The sequence below is a fragment of the Diabrotica undecimpunctata genome, chromosome 7, assembly GCF_040954645.1.
Source record: "Diabrotica undecimpunctata isolate CICGRU chromosome 7, icDiaUnde3, whole genome shotgun sequence".
Lineage (NCBI taxonomy): Eukaryota > Metazoa > Arthropoda > Insecta > Coleoptera > Chrysomelidae > Diabrotica > Diabrotica undecimpunctata.
This window is the reverse complement of record NC_092809.1, coordinates 107,948,576-107,968,834: the sequence shown is the minus strand read 5'-3', so window position 1 is coordinate 107,968,834 and position 20,259 is coordinate 107,948,576.

The following is a 20,259-nucleotide window of genomic DNA, read 5'->3' as shown; positions in this document are numbered from 1 at the left end:
ATGTATGTACTTATATACATATATGTACATTTTATACAAGTTTTATAATTTGTCATGTGAGTGATATTGTTAATTACATATATGTATGTACATACTACTTTTTTGTTTATAGATCATAAAATATATATTTTTTTATTAGAGTTACATATATGTAATGTCTTTCTGAGTGTGGTTTTAAAGATTTTCGGTTTAATCGACTTTTTTGTTTGATTTGATTATCCGACCTATGGCCAGGTCCCGTCATGGTCGGTTAAGACGGCGTCTACTGTAATTCAGTACATTTTCGGACTTATTAGTCCATTTTGAGTGAACTTACTTTACTTTACATACTTAAAACTATTCAATTAGACGAAGTAATGCCAATGGATATGGATATAACTATCCGGGAACAGTATGTCCCTACTCGAAAGAAAACTCATCAACTGCCAACTGAAGCTTCGTAAGTTACTATTTTGTCTTGGACTTGGACACGAGCATTTTGTCTACTTATTTTGTAGCATTTCGATTTCGTATATATTAAAACATCGAAAAATATTTTCAATCTCTTTGCGTCATTGAGATTGATAATATAAACATTTCTGGTCCGCATATAATAATTTTAATTGCATTCCTTTGATGTTGATTCCGCTTAATATTGCGCGTCAAATAAATATCCACTTAGGTTGATGAGAAAGTTATGCGGGGACGCGAACAATTTTTAAGAATGATGTCACTCTCGGTGGAATCGCTGCCAAAGTAAGTCGGTTTTATTGTTTAGTCCGGATTTTCTTCTAATTCGTTAGTGTTGTTCTTTGTTCGTTTTTGTTATGCGAAAATGTGTAGTGTAGTAGCAGTGTGGATTTTATTACTCTACAATGGATCGCCGAAGTGGTCACTTTATTGTTAAGTCCGGATTTTTCTTTTTTAAATTCGTTATTGTTGTTCATTATTGGTTTTTTGTTATCGGAAATTAGTTAGTGAGTAGTTAGTGGAAAAACCGTTAAGTTTGGATTGAGATTCGGAAGAAACAGCTTGTGGGTGTAGTTTTCAAAGCCGGCAAATTTTTTCAACTTGAAAGGTGAATTTTTAGCCAAAATGCGATCTGACAGTTTTTGCTGGGTTAATCACCGATTGTTTTGTGCTGTGTTTGAGAGATTTGTAAGGTGTTTCAAACCATTTGAGAGGTCCACATGGTTAAGAAGAAATTGAGTGGCCGAGTTTTGAAAATTGCAGTTTTTTGTCATCCAGGATAATCTGAAGCTCGAATCCAGTGTCAAACTTCCAAAGAATTGTCTATTTGCGTTCCCTGGTCACTTCAGACAAATTTGTAGCTTGTGTGGGACGCAGTTGTGTTTGTTTGCAGTGTTTTGATCCAGTTTCAATTCCAAAAACTTTCTTAAAGGAAATACATCAGCCAGAGTGATATAAGGTACTTTTTGTTAAAAAATTTTCCAAGTACAAATAGACATTTTTCATTAATAAAAAAATTTTGCTTTCATGACAAACTAAAATATTGTAAATAAATGAAATTATAAGTTTTATGGATTAGCTAATTGTCACATTAGTTTTCTTTTAAATAAAGTTAACTAGTATAATTCAAGTTATTGTTTCAAAAAAGGTTTAATATTTCATTTCGACATATGACAGTTAGCATTATCCTTTTTGGACATTTGGTACTCAACCATAAATTTGAATTGTGTTGTTTGAAGGTTAACCTCAATTTAAGCTCTATTAAAAAATCTAGATATTTTCATTTTAATAATAATTTAAATTCCTATAGTGTCCCCAACGCCTGGAGCTTGGTTGGAAATCATTACAAACAGCGCCATTATAAGTTTTGTTTTTAAATTTTGGTAATATCATTTGTAATAACTGTTGATGTGGAGTAATAATAAATAAGTAATGTTTTCAAAAGATTTTCACCTTTTATTATTTTTTAGGAAAGAAAAGCCTTTTTTCCATCCAGCGAGAAGATTCTTTAAACGGCGTCCAAATTTAAATAGTTTAGGAACCTTCTTGTGTGTATGTTGCCCCAGGAAATCTCTGTAAGTATTTTTTTTTATTTATTTGTAGTTACCCCATCCAGTCCCTCTTTTATTCACTTACGACCCAGCTCTCCATCCAAACCAAGAGTGGCCGTTCGCAAACCCCCTATAAGTGATACACAATGTGGTAGGCAAATTATTCCGTTACAATTTTAAAGTCTCTAATGCTTTTTTGGTCTTTTGCTGGTTACTTCCATGTTTACTTATGTATTTCTCTATATTTAAAAAAACCCATTTAAGATTTTCAGTTGGTTTTGTTCACATGTATTAATTAGTCTTTGACCATTGCTATTCAAGGTATCTTCTCCAAATTTTGGAGTCGCCATGTCCATCTCTCTTTTTAAAGAGTTTTTATCTACTGTACACTACTCGTTTGCACACATTGTACATTATATTACCTTGGTGTTCACCACATATAGCGTCATGGTATTGGTTACAATATATAGTAATCATGACTCTTTTTACTCGGACAATGGAAACATGCCTTGCGTTTCTTTTCGTTAAGTAACGGACGTTTAACTTCTTCGAAAATTTTGAGGACATCTTTAATATTTTGCTTAAGATTTCGTCGTAAAGTTGTAATACCCAATCGTTTTTTCAGCCAGGGTTCGGCGAGATGACGAGCAAATTCAACCACATATCCATATCGGGATAAAAATGTTCTATTTGCTTGCTTTTAATGTATTCGTGGTGTAAATAAATAACATATGAGTTAATATTTCCAATATCTATCATATTATAGAGGATACACAAAGGTCATCTCCTCGTTTTACGACCCGCATTCATATTCGAACACATCTGGTCAAATGTAACCCCTCTACCTTTCGTTCCATTATAGTCAGTTATTATAATGGGTTTACCATTTATTTTGGAAACATCACCACCTTCGTGAAGTATTGAAACAAGTAAAAATGCCTTATTTTTCTTCGGCATATATGATACCAATGTCTTTTTTTTTATCAAAGCAAAACATAGAGGCATTGGGGACTCTGATCTTTACGTTTAACATTTCCTAACGGGAGAATTAGAAAAAAACTATATCCATATCGGAACAAGAGTTCCGATAATTGTCAGTTTGTACTAATCTTTTAATAACTACTCTGCTAAGCTAACTGATGTAAACCAGTTGTCCATGGTAATATTTTTGTTACTACCATGAACTGATTTTGTAAATATGTACCCAACGGCAAACCATTTGTATTTTCTTGCTTAAATGAGGAATAGCATCGATCATATATTTCAATGAGCTGTCACACATCATAACGATTTTGAGACCATACGAATTAGGTTTATCAGGTAAATATATTCAATAAGGACAATGTGCTCTAAATGCTACTAACTGTTCATCAATAGTGAGATAGGATGAAGGTGTATATGATTCTCTGCAGATGGTAATAAAAATATAGGATCATGTTGTTGCCTTTCTGTTCGTATTTCCTTTTCATCAACATCAAACCTAAGATAGTTTGTGAGATATTTGAAACTCTGACCACTTATGCAGGTCTGATAAAATTTTCCTGATATATCAACTATATATTTCATAGATAGATGACTGTCTTTATTTGCTGCAGACATTATCACAATTGCCAATTAAGCTTTTAGCTCATTTTTACTCGTGTTAAAAATATTTACACGACTGGCATATTTTTTAGATTGTCTTATAATTTCAGTATTTGAGTGTAACAGAATACGACATAATAATAATATATCATAGAAAACAAATGTAAGAAATATTCTTCAACTTTTGTGTAGTTTTTGGCATTTCCTTTGGGACCAGCTATAAAATGAATAATATTTCTAGTTTCTGTTCCTTTATACAATGAATGATTTTGTTTGACCACTTATGCCAGATTTTACCTTTTAGAGCCGTTCCCGGATTTACAATAAACAGGTGCATCAAGCTCAACAGCAAATTATTTTTCAAATTTTGCAATTGACAATTTATAATTCTCTAGGAAAAAAAAACTGCACCTTCTAAGTTGTTTTTTCATTCCTTAATTAGACCCAAGGGTCCTTTTTTTAAAGGTAAAAAAAATAAAAATAAAATAAATTGTGACTTTTTATTTAACACTTTTATTTAACACAACTTTATGTGTTCCTGTAGAACTTTGTAGAGGGCCACACATGTCTCGGGAATAATTTGGTCAAGAGCTTGTGGTGAAATTCTTGTAGAAAATTTCGTATGATTGCCCGGTTGCTAAATATCTTAAAGTGGCTGTCAACCTTTCGTGTGGGGATATGACTTCTCTCATATCTAAACTTCGGCAAATATGCAAATAAAAATGTAGAAAATATGCGCATAAATATGCACGTGTTTACCCGAAAATATGCAAATATTTTACAAAATATGCATACAAATAAATAAAAAAATCGTAAAATAGTAACAATTTTATTTAAAAAAAAAGTGTACATAACTAAATATTTCCTACTATTCATTAAGATTTACATTTATTTTAAGTAACTACATCATTTTTAAGTATGAATAAACTTATTTAGAATTATAGTAACAATAAATGACCAAGTGGTGTTCAAAATTTTCTAACAAAAACTTGTGGCTTCTGTCTGAGTACATATATTTATATATGGAAAAACTTCGTTCAACATCAACTGATGTAACGGGAGCATTTTTCAAACTAACCAAAACATTTGGTTCTAAATTAATTGTTTCCGAAATATTTCCAGCTAGAACACTGACTACTTCAGAAAGAATATGGTAACCTTTATTTTTTTCCATAGTAGCTTCAAATTTTTTTAAAATATCTTTTCCAATATTACCTCTAACGTTCCGACAACATGACGCAAATTCTTTTATTAATGCTGTACTTTCGAACAATGACAGTTTTGGTGATTCTAACTGAGTAATTGTTTTTTGAACAAAACTAAAATTTGATTTTATAAATGAAAGTTCTTGTTGAAGCAAGTTACTCTGAAAAGTTTGTTTAGAATCCAAAAGAGATTGGGAACTTTCATCTGTTAACGTATCAATTATGTTCTTTATTTTAACAAAATGATCTGCATAAAAATTAGCTGCTTCTAACCATGTTCCCCATCGCGTTAAAATAGGTTGTGGTGGAAGAGGAATGTTAGGTAGCATTTCTTTATAAAGTTGAATTCTTATAGGAGATTTAAGAAATACTTTTTTGACACTGGATATCATGGTATTTACAAGAGGAAACTTTTTTCGTATTTCCTCTGCAACTCTGTTTAATCCATGCGCTACACAAGTAACATGTATTAAATCTGGGAAAAATATTTTTAAATTTTGTCCTGCTTTCACCATATAAGGAGCAGCATCCGATAAAATAAGCAGTAATTTATTAGAAGGAATAGTTGTCGGAAGAAAAAAAGTTGCTAATGTTTCTTGTATAAAACGCGAAATTGTTAAAGCATTTGTTTTCTCAAGTTGCTGGCATGAAATAAGATGAGATTTTGGTAAGGTATCTTCTTTAAGAACACCAATCAATAAATGAGCAATATACTTTCCTGAGGAATCAGTGGTTTCGTCTACAGATATGTAAAAATAATTATCTGCAATTTCTTCCTTAATATTAATTAACACCGACGAGTATAGCCCGTTCACATTATTTCTTCTTAGAGACCGATCACTTGGAACATTAAGTTTGCAATATTTTTTTAGAAACGAACTAAAATTTACATTTGCTAATTTTGAAAGCGGTATGTTTGCAGACACTAATGCGCGACACAAGTCTTCATTAAAAGTTTCTTGCTCATCTAATTTTTTTGAAGTAGATTGGAAACATTTAGCCATTGAAGTTTGATGTTTTCCTCCTATTTTTCCTTTTTTTGCAATGTGTGAAGCAGTTCTCACATGTTGGTCTATCTGAAATTTCTTCTCACATGCTATCTATAAATAAAAATAAAAACCTTTATTTTAACCCAACCTTTAAAATATAAAAATATACAAGGTGTTTTTGGTTAATCAAATAACTGGTTTGGAAAAAAAAAACACTCGCTAAGTGTTTTAAATGCAGTATTAATCCACAAATTAGTTTTTGTTACTAACCATTAGTACATCATATAACTTATTTTAAAATTCAACAAAAGTTTTTTTTTTGTTAATTCAATTACAATAAAAATAATTGTGTTTTAGAATAGCTGACTTCATAAAAAAAAGTAAAGGTGAAAAATTTTTCTAAATACACACCATTGTATTGTACCATGGACAATTTTTTCTCACTAAAGGAAACTATTTTTCATTTAAAAACAACCTACGAGTACTAAATTTCAAGTAAATACGTTTATTGGTTTTAAAGTTATTGTTGTTATTAACTAAAAGAATTTAAATTTTTTTAATTTTAACACCCTGTATCTCGAAAAGTAAATAAGTTTGACCCCTCATTAACTATATCGTTTTGTTCAATTTTTCTAGAAGTATCTACAGTCAAACGTTGTAAGTGTCATTTGGAAACACCCTGTATGTATGAAATATTAGATATTTAATAGAAAATATTAGATACTTACAATTTTGCCACAGACTGAACAGTAGATTTTTCCCATATCCATAGACAGCTCTTTATAAGGTTTAATCCAAGTTGAAGCACTGGTTGTTTTAGGCATTATAAAATCACAATCTTCCTTTTTGTTACGAACAACGAGTGTTTACGCTTTTAATATCAAAACAAAAATGATTTACAAATCTGAGCATCAAATTAGAAATGTTTAGGTACCTAATTCAATAAACTGGGAGATTTTGGAAAATCCCTAAATTAGGAACAAAACTATTAGCCGTTTACCTGCTGTTAAGATACAATAAATTGTAGATAGATTTGGGGATTAGATCATAAAATACAAATGAGCGAACCCTTAGCGATTATCCAATAACTGAATACCTCAGTGACCGAGACTTACTAAGAATGTTGAGGGCTACTTAAATTGATCTTCTTTGAAATTGTAAATGTTTTGTACCTGTAGAGATTACGTACTTAGATCATTTCTTGATTAAAATGACTACAAAATTTTATACAAGAATTGAAATAAATTGGTATGTTTAAAAATTTTCAAATACAGTATAAAAATCTGAACTTTTATGCACTTTATGCAAACTTTTATACAAATATGCCAAAATATGAAATATTTGCATAAAATATGCACAATATGCAAAATATGCAATATGCATATTTGCCGAAGTCTACTCATAACTATGTCTTTCTTCTGAATCAAGGGAGATACTAGTTCAAGTAACTAATTGTACACAGGTTCATTCATGTGAAGAAAATTCTGATAATCAGCCGGTTCATATGTTAATTCTTTAAGGAGAGAAATGTGTGTAAATTTAGTTCTTCTCTACAGCCACTCTTTGCACCATTGTATGCGATTTTGTTGCCTTCTTCTCTGTTTTTTGAAAACCACAAAAAATATCGCGAGTAATAACAAATCTTCTCCTGCCGGATTCATGGTGAACTGAGAATCAAAGATGAGCATATGTATGAACGTGTGTGTGCTCTTGTTCATGCAGGCTTGTTCATGCATGTATGTAGGTCTTTGGCCGACCTAATATATAATTACCTACAGTAGTAAAATGAAACACACCCACCACCTGTTAAATCAAGACTAAAAAAACAAAAACAGCCACCTCGGTGCAGCCGGTGCAGCTACTAAGGAGAGTTATAGTGTATGTGTTCGGTGGTATTGGGCGATATAGGTCAGAATAAGAGCCCCTAGTAAGGTAAGTGCCGTAGAAAGAGTGGGGAGAGAGTTTCTAGCGCCATATACATCTGGAATCGTTAACTAAAATATTTGGGGGCAAATTAAAAAAAAATATGTATTGATTTTTAGGCGGGAAATTCAAAAAGTATATTTCTCAATTTTAGGCGGCAAATTTAAAATGTTCTATGCCAAAATATATTCTCTGTCCAAAAATATAGTATACACTTATGCAATTTTCATAAATTCCATAAATGTATAACATATCAGATAGAGCCATATGTTTCTGTACAGGATAAGATTTTATTTATTATTTTATGACTCTATCTGTTTTCCATTACATTAAAACATCAAATTTATTTTTTTCTGTAATTTATAAAATTCGAGGAATCACAGAGGTATAATATGATATTATATAGATCTAAGTCATCACTGCCATTGTGGTCTTCACCTGTATCCCCGTATAGGAACCTGTGTCCACTAAACTAGGTTCCATTCTGAACTTAACCATCTATTCACTGTGACTTACAAAATGATATATGGAATTACACACAAGCAAGCAACCAAAATAAGAAGCCCTACCTGTGGAGACTTGCATACCCATATGGACATTCAGGCATACAATTCATTGAGGTGAGAAGGATTGGTCCTAGTAAATTAGGTACGACTCCTTCGAGCTCCAATGCTTCCCAGGCTTTCCTCCTCCCCCCATTCTACGCTGATGTGCTATAGGAGGCTACTTTCTTCAAAAATATTGCCATATTAGGATCACATTTACAAAAACCCTCATATAAAATATTTACTGAATAATGCAGAGAAGCATGAGGCGCTTTCGCTTTAGTCCTGCTATGCTACTTGTATGTGTGTGTTCATGTCTGTGTGTGTATGTGCGCGTATGTGTATATGTTAGAGCTTTATTATTTATTCAATGTATTTATACACAAACATATATAAATAAAAAATAAACTATGTTTATGTGTAAAACAAAAGTAAAATATGTAACTATGTATAATTAAAGTAAAATATGTAACTATGTACAATGAAAGGAAAATATGTGACTATGTATAATTAAAGTGAAATATGTAACTATTTAAATAAAAGTAAAATATGTAACTATATACTACAATGGGGAATGAGACAAGGACACACCATTTCTCCCAAACTATTCACCCTTGTTCTATAAGACATTTTTAAGAAATTACAATGGAACAACAAGGGTATAAACATCATTTCTATAAACTTAACAGCACAAGGTAGATACAGATGGAAGTAATTGTGAGAGACCTACATTCAGGAGCAGATGGAAAATGTTTGATGATGAAGATATATGTAAAACAATCAAAAGAATTTTAAAGATTCGATATGAGTCCAGTAAATAGAAAACACAAATTTTATTTGTTTAGAACAAAATGGAAATATGAGACTGTAAACAGAAATGATTTACAAAAAAAGCAGACACATTTTTTGTAAAACATGTATACAACATAAAAAGCATAGGGTATTATTATTGAAGAAGCTTTTCAAAATTGATTGAAGAGAACTATAGCATACAAATTGTACAGTTTTATACTGGAAATAATTTAATTACATTTATCACCTACAAAATTGTTTTCTGCTACTTTCATATTGTAATTTCTATGAGCAATTAATTTCATAGGGTCTATCCTATTTTAGTGCATTCTGGTTTACTTTTAAGGAAGTTAATAAATTTCTTGGGCAATGATTAGTTTAGAGCACTCAACATAACCAAATATATTTTCCTCAAGTCACCCCGTCACAGTGTTGCCATATTTTTTTTTCTAAAATATGTATATGAATATTTAAAATATAAAGTTACTTTTACAAAATTATAATTTGTGTTATGACAAGCTACAAATTTTGAATAAGTATAAAACTTGTCATATTTTTTTTGTAAAATGTATATAAAGGTTTAAAATATAAGTTACTTTTACGAAATTATAATTTGTGTTATAAGAAGTTTTGAATAAGTATAAAACAGCATTTATAAATATTTTCTGTTACTTTAAATGCAGTTAAATATTGTAAATTATTTGACAGCCCTTTTGTCAGTCCTAAGGTCCTAATAGATCTTGTTTATTAGGACCTTCTTATTATTAGGTGCGAATGGTCAACCCCCTACACTGACACTTGTGAATCATAAATTGTAAATTTCCGAAGATTGTAATATAGGTTACAACGTTTTTTCACAAAGTGATTCAAAATTTGCACTTACTATACTTACTTATATGAATTTTTATATTTTATTGTATACAGGGTGGTCCTTAAGTAATTGTACAAAAAGAAACAGTAGATTCTACACTTTAAAATATTACGATTTAAGGCAAATTACTTTAATAAAATGTTGGTATTAAGAAAGATACGGGGTGTTAAAGTGCAAAATTAAAATTTTATTTTTCGCTGTAACTTTCATGTTTTTGAACATTCATGTATAAAAATTTACAACTGGGTACTTTTAAATATGAGAAATTATAATTTGATGCATACTTTGATGTAACTGATAGAGGGCGCCACTTATGCTACATATGTGGTATAAATTTGCATTTAACTTTTTTGCTCTTTAAGTTACCTATATTTGGAATAAAAATATTAAAGATACATTATTTTAACAAGAAAAAGGTATACTTCTTAATAACTTCAAAACTCAACAGTTTTCGAGATAATCGCATTTTAAAAATCAGCTGCATAATTCTGATCTAAGGCAATTACTCCAGGCAACGAAGAAAAAATAAACAAAAACATTAATACTTCTGAATTTTGGTATAAAATACCTTTAACTAAAGTTAATAGTTAACGAAATATTAAATAAAATAAATATATCAGCAGGGTAATTAATAATAGGATTTGACAAAATAACAGAATAATAGGATTTTACATCAAACATTTTACGTTTTACGTTAAATTAAAGTCATAATCAAAACATTGTGTTTACAAACCAAATTAAAAAATAGTTAAACTAAATAACATAACTTTTTGTCAAAGTAAGTGTTCGATATGTCCACCATTTTCTTTAATTCATTTGTCAATACATTCCATAAAAGATCGTCTCATATTAAATAGCATCATTGGTTCTAAAGAAACTGCTGCAGTATTTATTTCTTCCTATAGTTGGTTGCGAATGTTTATGGGAATTTTATAGACACGTTGTTTTAATGTGCCCCATACACCAAAATCAAGCAGATTAAATTCGGGGCTACGTGGTGACTGTAATGTACAATGAATAAATATATCATTTTGGATACATATCCAAATCTTATGGTATATTATGGAACTACATCTTATTGGTCGCAGAAGTTAAATAATGTATTAAACTATGATGTATCTCATTCATTGGTTACTTATATACACACGGAATAACCTATCGATGACATTACCTATTTATATGATTACGTTACAGCTTACGAGTAACTATAATTACATCTCGAAAAAATGGACTATTATGATTTACTAGCGAACTAATATTATGCTAAATTAAATTGCCTGTGTGTTTACAATATTTATAACAATATCGGTCATTAGGACAACGATGATGTTTTTGTAAAAATGCTGAGTCTTTCATTTTAGATTTGTAGCAAAAGTATTTTGAAAAAGGACACATATGTGTTATTCAATACCTGTGCCCTAGTTTCTATTTGTCCTTATAAAAATAGGTAAACAATTTACGTAATGAACAATAAGTATTCTTTTCGGATTTTTTATGAAATAAATAATTATATCAATATCTCACCACATTGCCAAGGAATATGACTACCACCACCAATCCAACGTTCAGAAAAGTTGTATTTAAGTATGTTCTAACTGCCTTCTCTCTAGAATATGGTGGGGTACCATCTCGCATAAACGACATATTTTGGGTTTTTAGCATTTTACAATAGACAAAAAGTAACACATAAAACTTAAGAAGCGATAGCAAAGGGAAATTGTAAACGTGATGACGGCCAACGTCTGAATACGGACACGGCACCTAAAGGAGAAGATGAAATATCTTTTCTCCAATAAGACAGTTAGCACCCATAAAAAAGCATTTTGTGATGTTACATTATCATCTTTGGGTTGTTTTAATAAGAATAAACTATGAATTATGCTTATCTACAGGTATTCGGTGCTTTACCGCACAAATATCAAACTAAGAATTATTGTGCAGCTGACTTATAAAATGCATTTATCTCGAAAACGGTTGAATTTTTAGGTTACTAACAAGTATACCTTTTCTTTGGAAAAATAATGTATCTTTAATATTTTTTAACACAAATAGAGCTAACTTAAAGAGCAAAAAATAAGTAAAAAAGTAAGTATAAAATTATAATTTATCCTATTCAAAAGCATCCAACTGTAAATTTTTGTCCAAAAATATTTACAAACGTGAAAGTTATAGCGAAAAATAAAATTTTAAATTTCCACTTTAACACCCTGTATCTTTCTTAATATCAACATTTTATTAAAGCGAGTTGGTTTAAATCGTAATATTTTAAAGTGCAGAACCTACGGTTTCTGTTTGTACAATTACTTAAGGACCACCCTGTATGTATTTAATTATTATCTTTAAAATTAATGAATTTTTATATTTCAATGCATTCCTATAATATTATGTGAGAGTATAAAAAAACTGAAGATATGGCAACTCTAACACCATTTAAGCATTAACCAATTTCTGGTCTCTGCCATTTACAATTACATTTACACTTTTACACCGCATATACAGAGAAAGTCCTATAAATTTACATATTTCCGTCTTAATACACCAGTACCCTTTTATTTTGTTCCATTTTAACGATCGTGGAACAATGTTTAAAACTTTTTTTACAAAAACAAAATTCAATTTGCAATGGCGTACCTTCACAAATATTCATTCTTCATTCTTCATAATCTTCACGGTGTCTTCACTTCAATTCTTCCACGGCACATGCTTCTCCCGCTATGTCATACCCCCCCTAGAGTGACTGTAGCGCCGCCGCCATTACGTACGAGTGGAATCGTCAAAACAAACGTCCCCGCTTTCCTATCTTGCACTACTATTTTTTTTATGTACTATAATATAGGTTACTCGATTGCACCCTAAAGGCATATTATCGTGCACGTTGCGTTTCCAGTACATAGCGTTTAGTTTCCGAAAAATATAATTTAAATGGTTTTAAATATGAACAACGCACACTGTCCGGAACATAGCGTTTCAGACACTTAACGTTTCCGTTCAGTATATTTGAAAACAATATTTTACTGATGCCGACGGCTACGTAACGAGTCGTAACCGGTTGGTAAGGATAATGTGAATTAGATGTGCGTCGTTTTCCCCTCGTTGTTTATTTAGGTATTAGTTTGATTTTGATACAGAGTATTTAAAAAAATAATTTTCGAGGCTATTTTGTCATTTATGCATGTGTTTTTATTGCTTTGTGACAATTAATCACGGAAGTGATAAACAATTAGGACTTTTGTACGGAACTGATACCTCTTCTTTTTAAAAATACTTTTTGGTTTGATATGTATGGCTTCGTTAAATGTAGTATTTTGTTTTTTAACTAAGGGTGAGATTAAATTTAAAAAATATTTAAACTGAATCCTATTCGTTCTAAAATATCCATAATATTTTTCATCGTCATCAATTAATTCTCTGTATAAAGTCCAGTATTCACATTCCTTCTTCCTTTCTCTTAGCATTGCATGTACTTCAAACCTTCTTTTAACACAGTTTTTCATTCTTCATCGTTAAAAAGAAGAGCAATTGCACATAATTTTGGCGAGAAAAGCGAGATCATATCTTCACATAACCAAACTGAAACGTTCTATGTATGAAAATGTGAACGCACAGTCCAATTGCTGGACTCGAAACGCTACGTGCCGGAAACTATACGTGCACGATAATATGCCGCGACCTTAAATGCAACGAAAACCGAGGAGCTTCGTCAAATTTACGATAGTTCACCTCCTAGGGTTTAGGGTTAATACCGTCATTCCACCTAGCTGATGGTGTGTGTCCAATTTTTCCACGTTTTTGTTTATACAGTAGCATTGGAAAAAATGAGTAGAATAAAAAGGTAATAAATAACAATTAAAAGTGTCATATTGATTAAAAACATATATTGTATAAAAGTACACAAATCTACAAAAATTACGAGTAAATTTATAATAAACACACTAAAATTCATATAGGATCAAGAATAGGAATGAAGACTATTATTATTAAATAATTAAACATAAATAACACTCAAATCTAACTAATGATACTGCATCATTTTTTATTGTTTTAATATTAAAACAACTACTTCGATAAAATTAGATGGAGATCACTTTTCAGTAAAATATTTCTGCAGTATTTTCACACAATAACCTACTGACTACCAATATTGCACCATTCGGCCCTTTAAGTATGACTCTTACAGAAACACGTAATAAAATATATCACTTAGTGAATTAGTTGAACTAAAATTATATGACTAGTATTTTTTATATCATTAGCCGATATAAAAATGGAGATCGCTTAAATTTTTTTTGTATAAAGAAGTAATTATTACAATTTGTAATGATTCTGGAAGGAGAGGAGCTATAGGTATATTCCACATATATAATTTATTCATATCAAAGAATATTCTGGAAACCTTTGATAAATCTAAAGATTTTAACAAAAGTTATCAGTCGTAGAACCATCTAGAACGAGACGACTACTAGAAACAACAAAGATGAAAATACTTCGACGAATATCAGGAAAAAGTCTGTTGGATAGGGAGAGAAGCAAAACAATATAGAAGACATAAATGAATGGGTGACAAAACGGAAACAGAAGTGTAACGCATACATTAGTAGAATGGCAGAGGATAAGATAGTACGAATAGCACGAGATAAGTTACCAAATGGACGAAGAAGTATTGGCAGACCAGGAAAAAGATGGTGCAATAATTTAAACAATTTAAGAGGCTAATATTGAAGAAGAAACATGCTTTAAAGTCTACATACAAGAAGGAAGAAGAAGAAGAAGATAATATTGCTATCCATTTATGGATTGTAAGAGATCTTTAGATACCAGAATCTTAGAAAAAATACAGTATATAAGCTTAGGAGACTAATCTTCATAACGATGTAAAATCAATCTTTGATTGACTGATTATAAAATTATTTCCTAATTGACATGAATTTAAAGTTAATAAACTATAGAATTGGTCTTCAGCGTGCTTCTTTCTTAATCAATTCATTCCTTAAATAAACTTAAGCGATCCCTACAAAACTAAACTCTAAATGCTTCTAAATGACTGTTATTTTTGTTTTGTTAGTTGAAGAAAAATAAATAATAACTAAATTAAGCTGACTTAAACGCGCTTCCTCTATAACTTGATAGTTTTTTTGGGAAGCGCTCGAACGACTAGTTACACTCGTCTACCGTCAAATACATCACGAAAATATTTAGAATATTTATCATGACGATTTGTTACGTACATTTGGGTAAAACAAAAAATTATCGGCTAATATTACGCTGAGCTAAAAGTAAGATACATAACACAAAATATACCACACGAAGAAAAATATACTTAATATTGATATCTGTATGTTTTATATATTTAAAAATATAAATTTTATGAAAAAAAGACAATTAAAGCTTTCTAGCTACTTTATCCTTGAATGTACTCCTTATAAATATCTCTTAATTCAGTAGCCCAATAGCTTAATCATTTGGTCAAAACTTGGTGATTCTATAGATTTTCATGAGCTCTTTCCACATTTCAACTTTGCCATTTCATATCTCCGCCCCACCTAATACACAAAAATTGGCACCTAATAACAATTTTTATACAATATCTTGTATCCGTCACATTTTATGATAAAAACATTTAGATACAAAATTAAACAATAGAAAATTTTCTACAATTTATGTATTCACAATTTTTTTCTACAATCAATAGTTTTGGCGTACCAGCGCCACACATTATTATTCATCTACACCACCACATTTTTTTGTATATTCCTCTAAAATATTCTTATATTGTCGCAGGTATAAAAAAGGAGGGTTAGTCGCGACAATAACGGTGTGAAAAACTGATGGATTGGTTGTACAACCATCCACTTTTTTCAGAAATGAAGAATATCATGTCAATAAGCACTGGAGATAGTGATCGCTATTTAGCTAAAGCACGATTTAAAGACAGAATATCCAATTTAAAAAAGGAGATCGGGAAAAGGAAAGAAAAAATCGACATTATTAACTAAAAGATCCCGACATTGCAAATGTCTACAGACAGCAAATAGAAGATCAAATGGGGACAGAAAACTTAGAAGAAGAAGAAGACATTAACCAACTATGGGCAAATATACGAGATATTGTGTTGAAGTCAGATGAAATATTGGGCAAAACCAAGTCAGAAAAAAGAAATCATTGGTTTGATCATAAGTGCGAAATGACCGCAAATAGAAAGAACGCAGCATATTAAAAAACTATCGACGCAGGTTGTACATGAAGAAAAAAAGAAGAGTATAGACATCTTAGAAGAGAGGAAAAACGTATCCATCGATGTAAGAAGAGGGAATACGAACAGAACACTCTCAATGAGATACAAAGTTTATTCGATAAAAATGAAACGAGGAAATACTAAAGAAATTAAATCGAGAATGGAAAGAATCAGGAATGAGGAAATACGAAACCGTAAAGGAATTAGAGATACTCTTTCAGATAGAATACAAGGAAGGCAATTACAATGGTATGGTCACGTGATGATAATGGAGGAGGAGCGGTGGCCAAAGAAAGCCTTAATGTATGTTCCGCCAGAAAGAAGGAAAAGGGGAAGACCACCAAATTCCTGGAGAAGAGAAATTACAAAAACAATGCAATCTAGAGGCTTAGAAGAGGGAGATTGAAGAGATAGGAAAAGATGGAGGCTGAAATGCGGGAAGCGGCAATCGCCGTAGGACCCCCGTTATATGATGATGATAATGGAAATACTAAAAATTCTTAAATCACGATTAAAAATTTGTAAAGACACTAACTGTGAAATTCTACATGATAAAAACTCAGTTCTTAACAGATGGGCACAATATTTCAGCGAACATCTAAATATAAACGATATTGAAGGAGGTTACAACATAGACAATCAACAAAATCTACAACGTCATCTACACAGTCAAGACCCAACACGAGAAGAAGCGTCAAATGCCATCCTAAAACTCAAAGACAATAAAGCCCCAGGAATCGATAAAACCTGTTCGGAAATGTATAAAAAAGGTAGTGATCGATTTCGTAGTGAGCAGGCCAAGATCTACAACGGATTGTTGAGCCACCTACAATGATGAAGCACTGAAGTTGTGGGAAATGAAAATCTCTAAAATCATTGGCAGTAATTTTAATACGGTAAAATTTAAACGGAATGACAGAATAAAATCAGTTAGCGTTATGAATACAGGAATCCCTATAGAAGAAGTTGACTCCATTATTAATTTTCCAAAGAATGTGCATTGCAAAAGAATGTGCGAAGAAACTTTCTTACGTACGAACTTGCTTCATTTCAATTACTGCTTTTCAATGACAAAGGCATGCGTAAATGCGTTGAATCTTCTGTGCATAAGGCATTTAAGTTACTTTCTGGAGACATACATTTTGGCGATACAATATATGTCATCGACGAAAGGCACTTATTATACCGACTCATTTGGTGCTAATTCTTATTACGAGTCCTCTCGTACTCACTTTCGTAATCACTCTCGAGAGTGAATACGAGACCCCTCCAGAATCCTTGTTAAAGCTCATTTCTTCTAAATCTAAATAGGGAGCTCAGAAAGTCTATCGATACAGAAAAGCTGGGTTAAAATGCTCCGGTATATGCATCAAACAAATAAATTTTGAATTTTATTATGTTATAAATGTTGAAAAATCTAAGCAAAAGGCTTATTTCAAGATATATTTATCATAGTTGCAAGATACATACAACAATCTACTGGCTGACAAGATAATCCTTAAATTAGGGATCCTGACTTCTACAGATACATCAGAATACATTTTAAGACCCTAATAATAAAAAAAACTTTTCCAATATTAACAAACTATACTTAAATTATGGCATCTCGTGAGGTACAATCTCCTACACAAGAAGTATCTAAGGAAGAACACGATTAAAGGTTCGAAAAATCAGGAGATAGCCTGAAATTATGGTAATTTAACAAATAAGGGTGTGGAATTGCTTCATGCGCTTAAAAGCAAAACGTTCTAACTGTCAAACGTCGAAAATTGGAATACTTTAGGCACATCATAAAAATGCTTACCGCACCCATCTATAACTCAACCCTTTTCCTTACCCCAGATAGGGGGAGATTAGTTTTTTGCAGTTTCTCAATACCACTACTCAATGATACCTGTCCGTCCCTGAGAAAATATCTTCGATATTCGACACCGACAAGGCCTGGACGTAAACGTAACGTTAGTTCTGAAGTTGGTCGCAGACGTATAAACGGCTTGCAGGAAAAACGGTCACTAGAGAACACAGTTTTTGTCTCTGTCGATTCAGACTCGCACACATTCACACTCTAAAACACTCATATACACAACACTCACACTAGCATGACGGTCAAAAGACACTCTTTCTGCTACCGAAGTATCCTCGCCGCTGGGGCCCTCCGCCAGCAACTGAATCTTGTGCCCGTCACAAATTCTAGGGTCGGCTGGGAATCTCTAAGCGACTGACCTCTAAATGAACATTGAAGTAGTAATGAAAAGTACCACCTGCTGCAGCTTATTCTGTAGGAAAAAATAAAAGGTTGAAGGTCGGAAGGATGCAGAAAAACATCGTGGCTGTGGAACCTGCGAACACGGACGGAAATGGCGACAACGGTATTCAGAGCGGCAGTAGATAGAGCAGTAGAGAATTAATACAACTACAGAGTATAATCTTCCATTATATTATTAAAAAAAAAAAATTCTTTGAGTAAACGAATATTTAAAATAAGCTACCAATAAACAATGCATAAAATGAGAGAACTAGTGATGATAAAATAATAAGTAACTATAACATAATATAATGATGAAATAGTATATTTTTCTTCGTAATTTATGGACAAAAATCTACTATTATTATTATAAATAAATAAACTGGTACAACAAATATTCCAGAAAATTACCACCAACAGATATTTTCGGCTAATCCAAAGAAAATATCGTCTATTGGAAATAAAAAATATTAAAAAAACTAATTTAAAAACTTAAGACAATAATGACTAGTGTCTTATAATTAAACACAAAAAAAAAATTAATAAATATATTTAAAAATAAATATTATTAGATAAAATTCATAACTGTATGAACTACTTAAAAATGATAAAATCAAAGTGTAGTAACAGCATCTATGTATGCCACATACATAGATGCTGAAAACCGCTAAGAGCAGTTTAAGATAGTGGTAAATGAATTACTGCATCATAATCTTTCTGGCATAGACAGGACTTTGAATTACCCAGGTTAAAGTTTTCACACTATACATATTATGTAGGTTATCAATAAAAATTTCTGTTACAAAATGCTACTATTTCTTGGTTACTGTCACATAAGTATCTGCCTCTGTGTCTACCATCAGATTATGTAGCTAAGCAAAATGTAGTACAGTGTGAGCCAATTAGATTTAAAACAATTCTATAAAATTTTAACTTGGTAATCGATTTTAAACATTTTTTTAAATGTCATGTAATAATATTTAGGGACATGTTTAATTAATGGGGACATTTCTCTTCTTCTTTGGGGGCAAAGAAGAGAAAACGATCAAATAAACTGGAATATTTAAACAATATCAATTTTCTAAAGAATGTATTGCCCACCGACGAAGCTTCTTTCACTAAAAATTGAGTAGTACCATCACAATATTGTAGTTATTAGACAGAAGATAATCCCCAGGGATAATACACTGTAAAATCCAGTATTTTTAAAATGTAACTATCTGGTGTGGTTTGCTCAACCACTGAACACTGACTTGTGGGATGCTATTCATAAGCTTTCACCGAATGAACAATTAAAGTGTATCTAGATAGACAGGTGTCTAATTCATTATGCCAGAACTGTAAAGTAAAGTTCGTGTAACTTTCTGGCTAAGGTCTAGTGTTAGGGTTTTCAGGTCGCACAAGCGCTCCTAACATGACTTAACCACTACTTTCGTAGCGAGGACCGACGGCTTTACGTGCTTTCCGAAGCACGGTGGCAGCTCAGTTAAATTAGAAATTAAAAATTTTGTCGGTGCCGGGATTTGAACCCTCAGCCCTCAGCTTATCAGCAGGTAACAAAAAATTTCCCCCCAACAGTTGGATAGGCCGTGGTAGTCCGTTAATAGATTGGCTACACAGATATCCAGATCTCACAATTTTAGCCTTCTTTCTCTGGGGAGTTATTAAACAAAAATTTTACCAAAATGTCTACATGTGCAGAAATTATTCCCCAATAACTAAGAAATGTAATTAAAAATATTCGTAAGCGCTACGCAAATGTATCCAATTAGATGGTGAATTGGTAGATACAACTAGGATTTAAACTAAAATTATGTTCCTGGGACATTCAGTTGATACAGTTTTAAAATTTTAAGTTGACATAACTCCGTTA